Raw genomic sequence first — 7331 nt, forward strand, 5'->3', positions numbered from 1 at the left:
CATTCAGGCTTATCCAATACGCAATATAAAGAAAATATACCTCTTCTTCTACCCACTTGTCCCAACATGCTTCATGAAAGGTTTTCCAGATTCACAATCTATATCTTTCACCTTTTGAAATACATTCTCCCTAATCAATAGTGTAGGTGCCTTACCTTCTTCTAAATTCCCATTGAAATATTTTTTGAATCACTGGTAAGGATGATCACGATGCAACCATTTATGATGTCCCATATATGAATTTTTCATTCTATGCTTCTCTCTTCACAAATAGGACAACCAAGTTGCCCTTTAATGCTATACCCTGAGAGATTACCATACGTAGGAAAGTCGTTAATTGTGCCAAACAACATAGCTCTCAACTTGAATGTTTCTTTCTTATATGTATCATATACATCAACTCCATTCTCCCATAATACTTTCAAGTCTTCAATTAATGGAGCTAGATATATATCTATGTCATTTCCTGGTTGCTTTGGCCTAGAGATTACCATAGACATCATTGACTACTTGTGTTTCATGCATAGCCATGCAGGAATGTTATATATAAACAAAATCACTGACCATGTGCTATGGGCGCTACTTTGCATCCTATATGGGTTCATCCTGTCAGTGGCTAATGCAAGGTGTAGATTTCTATCTTCTTCCTTGAATTCAGAATACTCAATATCAAATTTCTTCCATTCTGGAAAATCAGCAGGATGGCGAAGCATGCCATCTTTAACCCTTTCATCCACATGCCACCTTAAATTTCTCGCATCTTTTACATTACTATATAAACGTTTAAATCTTGGCACAATGGGAAAAATACCATAATGCCTTCTTCGGTCTCTTCCCATTCTCTTGGTAGCACGATGCATTACACTTAGGACACTCAGTGAGTGACTTATACTCCTTCCTAACCAAAATGCAATCGTTAGGGCAAGCATGTATCTTCTCATAGCTGAGGCCGACAGAGCGCAACACTTACTTTACGTCATATGTTTTGCTTGGAAGCTCATTTTCTTTTGGTAGCATTTGTTTAATAAGCAACAACAGTTCTGTGAAGCTTGTGTCACTCTACCTATTTCTTGCTTTCAAATTATACAGTTTCAACACTGCAAACAATTTTGTGAAATCGGTACAACCTTCATATAGAGGTATCTCAGTATCACACTTCAATCTATCAAACATTTCAGGACAATCATCAAGTTCCCGTTCAATCGCATTTGTCATCTCCTCAAGACGGTCAGCTTCACATGCACTCATGTCAAGATTAGATTATCAACAGCTTTTCACTATGCCCTTGACTACTATTACTCGCATCTCTTGTCTCTCCGTGCTTTGTCCAACACTTGTAACTTTGATCGATTCCATTGATAATTAAGTGGCTCTCATAATCGGATGGTGAAACCCACTTCAAAAGGCAACACTTAAGACAGGGGAAAATAATCCTGTTGCGATCATCAGCATGCTCAATTGCAAACTTAATAAAATCTTCTACCCCATCCCAATATTCCTTTGATAGACGATTGGTGGACATCCATTCCTTGCCCATAGTCCCTAACTAAGATGAATCATTTAGAGGAAAATGTGATCAGCGACTCAAAGATATTGTGAGAATTAAACAAAAATAGGAAGTCAATACATGAGGCACTATTGATCACGTTTATCCCTCTTTAATTCTACTTGTTAACAACTAGTAATTTTAGTTGTTAGCAACTAGTAATTCAACAAAAATCACTTTCACTTTAGTTTGAAAAATATTCTACTACTACTGATGTGCTATTCCATTTGAAAAAAATTTGGCAACATAACGGCCTATAACTCAGCATTCCCCAGGCTTTATGCCTTCTATTTAACTTCAAATGAAGTATTAATTAAGCAGAAAACTAGCAGTCAAGCAATTTCAACATATAACAACATACAAATTAATTAACATTCAAAAACATAAAACATACAACCTCAGTCAATTTCAATTACAGGAACAAAATTGAAACATTAGCAATGTCAATAATTTAGCAAACAATTTATGGTTAAAACAGAAATTGAAAGACCCTAAACCCAAAAACTAATAAAAATGCACAAAAACATATTTAGCTGAACAGAAAAACTATAATGGAGCAAAAATTATTGCTAAAACTAGGAGGGGGAATCATTTTGGGGATACGAGTGGTTTTCATGAGGAGAGGGTGTTAGAAACAATCTCACCCAAGAGGGGGGTGAATTGGGTGAGTTACAAAAACTTGAAACTAAAAGCGTGCAAGTATTAAATAAAAACAGAGAGTCAGAGTAAGGAGAATTTTAACCGCAGAGAGGAGACACAAGATTTATACTGGTTCGGTCTAATCCACGTGACCTACTTCCAGTCCCCAGAACACCTCTGAGTATTTCACTATCTTCCAAGATCGACAGGGCTCTTGGTGCCTCGGTACAGTAATTGAATCGCTCAATCACTCCCCCTTACTCCCGTAAGGATACAACCCCTCTCAAGAGTCCACACTCTTGAGTGTCTCTCAAGTTTTTAATAAGAGTAGTGAATGGCTCTCTTACAGAGTGAATTCAATGATAAACACTGATGCTCAGTAGTAAAGTGAAAAACAGAGTATTGAATGCGTAACTAAATAATCGCAGGTGGTAGTTCGGTATTCAATCTCTTCATTAATGCCTCTTCGCGCCTTTTATAGTTGATCTCGTTAAATAGCCGTTAGACGGAAGGGCTTCTAGCCGTTGTGACTTCGTTTGCGTGTTTCACTGGTTTTAATGGCTCCGCCATTAATGCGTCTGAGTTTCTGACACTGTAGGTCGCAGTCTACGTAATCCCGTTGAAGAGCCGTTGCACTCGTTTTCATTAATCTGCATATTTCAAACTTAGAACAAATGAGAGTTTTGTGGTGAGTGCTTAAATCTTGAATACAGACAGAAAGCTAATCTATCATTCAAGGATTTGTGCCGAAATCATTTATCAGTAAGAAGAGCAAAATGTCATTCTGGTTTAGTTTGATCGAAAAAGTGATCGATTACTTGATGATAGATCAAGTTATCGATAACCAGAATGAAGACTTTTCGAAGTAGATCACTAAAATTATCGATCAAGTGTTGGATCATTGACTTTAAGAATTATCATAGAAAGAGGAAATCATTGCATGATCGAAAAAGTGATCGATCACATAATTGATCGAACAGATTATCGATAATTTAAATGTTATTGAAATGAAGCTTCAGTCATTGATGATCGAACATCTTATCGATAAATATATAATGCATAATGTTATCGATAAACCATGGTATGTATATATTCAATGAAGAACACAGGCTATCTGAAAAGATCGAACATTTAATCGAACAATGAATATTCGAACAAATGATCGAATAAATTATGAAGAGAAGATTAATCCTGTAAGGCAAGGAAACTGGTTATCGATCACCTTTTGTGAAAACATGATTTTCATGGAATTGGATGATCGATCATATTATCGAAAAACCAGTGATCGATAACTTGATCGAACATTCGTTCACCATAACTTAATGCGAATATGTCAATTCTTAGACTCTTTATCGATCACGTTATGTGAAAACTTTGTTAAGCAAATAAGTTAAAGTTATCGATAATGTTATCGATAATTTAGCTGTAGCAAAACTGAGTAAGAGTAGATAAGGACATTGATTATCGATCATGTGATCGATAATTTTGTGATCAATAAAGTTATCGATCTATCAGTGAATTTGATCACCTGCATTCAGAGAGTTAGAGCATAAAGTTCGAGCACGTAATCGATAAACAAATGATCGAAAATATGATCGATAAACTTGTAACAGAACTAATGTGCAGAACAAGTAGAGAGTGTTACCTTTTATCGAAGTCGTTATTGATGACTGATTTATCGATAACTTGATCGATAAATACACTTCAGATTTGGGTCTCTTATCAGTAACTCGATTGTTTACCTGATATTATCGATCAGCTTATCGATAATTTCCCAAAGTCTTATGTGATATTTACGCTAGCGATTATCGATCATTTATCGATAAATTATTCATCGAATAGTTCTTCGATCAAAAAGACTACTATAGACCCGATTTATACTTGATCATTTATCTGAAACCTTAGCGATAACTGATTGCTCGATCAGTTGATCGATCAAAATACTTAACCCTGAAATTCTGACTTGTTATCATCAAAACTATAATCCTAACATTCTCCCCCTTTTTGATGATGACAAAACACAGGTTATGAATCATTTATCAGAGAGAACATCAACCAGTTTCATATTCTCAAAAAGCATGAAAAAGGGCAGATAAATATTAAGAACACATTATCGATAAAAACACTATCCAGATACATAAAGGAGATAACAAAAGAGATAATATAAAGTCATATAAAGTCAGATAACAAAAAGCAACTCATAAAGCCATATATCTACGAAGTATCATCAGTTTTCTTCTCCCCCTTTTTGTCAGCATCAGAAGGGGTAGGAACCGAGGGAATGGTTAGGGAAATAGGGAGAGGAGGAAGAGGAAAAGTGGAGAAATAGATGGAAAATGGAGGGAGTGAACAGGTTGGGGTACAGTGATAAGAGCAAGAGTCGTAGGGACAGAAGTAGAAGTAGATGGAACAGAAGGAGAAGTGGTGGAAATAGGAGAAGTGGGTAAAGGAGAGGAAGGAGGTGCAGGCTCAGGGTGTGGTGGAGAGGGAGGATGGAAGAGGAGATCCTCATAGCTGAAGCTTGTGCTAGGTGGAGTGAAGTGCTGGCAGAGAGAGGTAACTAAGCCTTTAAGCTCTTGGAGTTCCTTGTCCACTGAATTAAACCTCTCGGTGACTTCTCTTTCCAAAACCACCATAGCTTGTTGGTGAAGATCCAGAATCTTAGAGATGCCATCAAACTTCCGGTCAGAAACTTCCCCATAGTCTCTGGCAGTGGAGTAGACTCTGGTCTCAAATGCCCGAAGCTCAGCCTGAAACATTTCCCTGAGGGATCTCTCCATAAAAGATGGACCAGGGGTATGAGATGGGGCAGCAGTGGATTCAGCTTCATCCTGGGTCCGAGATGTACTAGCAGCAGGTTGCTTTCCCTTATCCTTCTGAGATACTTTCTGTGATGGTGTAAAGGGAACAGAAATCCTCATTTTGTGGAGTTGAGTGAGGCCAAAACCAGGAACCTTAGTCTTGATTTCCCCAGGCTCAAAAGGAGCAATGTTATGTGCCTGAAGGAAATAGGTGGCCAGCTGAGGATAGGGAATTGGGGTTGATCTGGACTTGTTAAGAACAAAGTCCTTCATCTCAGAGTAAATAAGATCCCCAATATTAATCTTTTCCCCACTAATAATCCGGGCTAGTAGAAGATAATCATCCTGAGTGAGATGTGAGAAGCTACCGGATTTGTTTACCATACACCTAGAATAGATGTAATGGATGATCCTATAGAAGTCACACATCTGCTTAGGTGGGAAATTCAGCTCACCGGGATAATCACTGTTCTGCATTAAGATTCTATAGGCCTTTACTTCATTCATGTCACCACCTCGCACAAAATCTTGAGTCCCTAGCAGCTCATTTATTTTGGCACTGGTTATTTTAAAAGCTCTGCCTCTCAGTGTAACTTTCAGACAATTTTCTATGAGATTGTCTTTATCATCATATTTTTCTACTGATTCCATATTACAGTAGAATCTTTTAACCACTTCGGGACAGTATTCACCACCAATAATTAACCAATTCGAATAATGCTGCAGTGGGTCACTTAAATCAAGCTCAATCTGTTTATTTTTCCTCAGACCCTCTAAATCAACAGATACCACAGGACAGAATTTTCTATTGGCAAAATCGGCCTTATACCTTGCTATATTAACTTCATTATCGAGATTGCCAGATAATAACTCAGAAAATTCAGTGGGTATACCTACAGAAGGGATTTCCCGAGCGACTCCTTCACTTGCCCTCTGTTTCTTCTTTCTCGGTTGCTTGGGGACAGAGATATTCAAGGCTGATTCCACGGCTTTCTGAACTGAGACCCCATCATCCGACTCGGTCTCCGATTCCTCAGTCACAATCGGTAGCTTTGATTTGGACCGGGGAGACTTTCTGAGAGAGGCCGGTTGTTCTTCGGTCCGACTTTCCCGGATTTTCAGAGTAGCTCTCTTCTTCGTTGATTCCTCCCTCACCTTCGGTCTGTAGCGCTTTCGAGTACCCGAAGCAGTGGTGTCACTCGATTGAGGCTGTTTCTCCGGTGCTTCTCCCTTTTCCACGTTCGGTTGCTTCACCCGGGCCATTTCGGAGGTGCTGAGCGAGTTTTTGACAGATTAATCGGTGAGTTTGAGGTGGGTGAAGGTTGGGAATGCAGCAGAGAAGGATTCGATCGGTGTAACGGTGGAAGAATTTAAGATAGTGGTGAAAATCGACCGTTGCGAAGAGCAGGGGACGGGAAATGTTCGAGTTAGGGTTCGAAAAACTGACGGATGGATTTCAGACAGTACCGTTATAGTTCTTGAAATTATCGATTAAGTTATCGATCAACACTTGATCGATCACGTGTTCGATAATTATGAAGAACACACTTGAACAAAGATCAGTTTTATCGATTACGTTATCGATCATGCATTTATCGAACATATTATCGATAAAATAAGTAAAAAGAAATGCGTACCTGATGTAATTTATCGAATATTTGTTCGATAATTAAGCTTATCGGTCAGCTTATCGATCAATGCTTACCAAATTTGACGGATGAGTCTCGGAACCTTGAGGCTCTTGATCGATGTTCTGATCGATATTTATTTTATCGATCACGTTATCGATAATTGTAGTGTTGAAGCAATTCCCTTTCTTTACAAAGTGAATTTTATCGATCAGTTGTTCGATAAATTATCTCTCACTTGCCTTCATGATTATCGATCAATTGATCGATAATCTCATACTCTGTTTACCTCTGTTTTTCTTCATCGAAACAGAGCTTCCTGCAAAACAAATTTCTACATACTCCGATGCTTAAGTTAGTTATTTTATCATCAAAACAATAAATTTAAACATTAATCTTGAGAGATAGTATGAAATTTCTTACAATTCATTGGGATTTACCATTCCCAATTCTCCTCTGAAGTAGCTGAACTTCTGTTGGTCTAGTGGTTTTGTGAAGATGTCGGCTATCTGATATTCAGTGGGGATGAATTCAACTTTTACATCTTTCTTTTGAACATGATCACGAATAAAGTGATGTCGAACATCAATGTGTTTGGTTCGAGCATGATGAACTGGATTCTTGGACAGACTTATCGTGCTCGTATTATCACATAAGATTGGGATCTCACGTACGTTGATTCCTAGATCTTGTATTTGTTGTTTTAGCCATAAGATC

This window comes from Neltuma alba, unplaced genomic scaffold (genome assembly GCF_004799145.2).
Source record: "Neltuma alba isolate B1F8T4 unplaced genomic scaffold, ASM479914v2 tig00010326_pilon, whole genome shotgun sequence".
NCBI lineage: Eukaryota > Viridiplantae > Streptophyta > Magnoliopsida > Fabales > Fabaceae > Neltuma > Neltuma alba.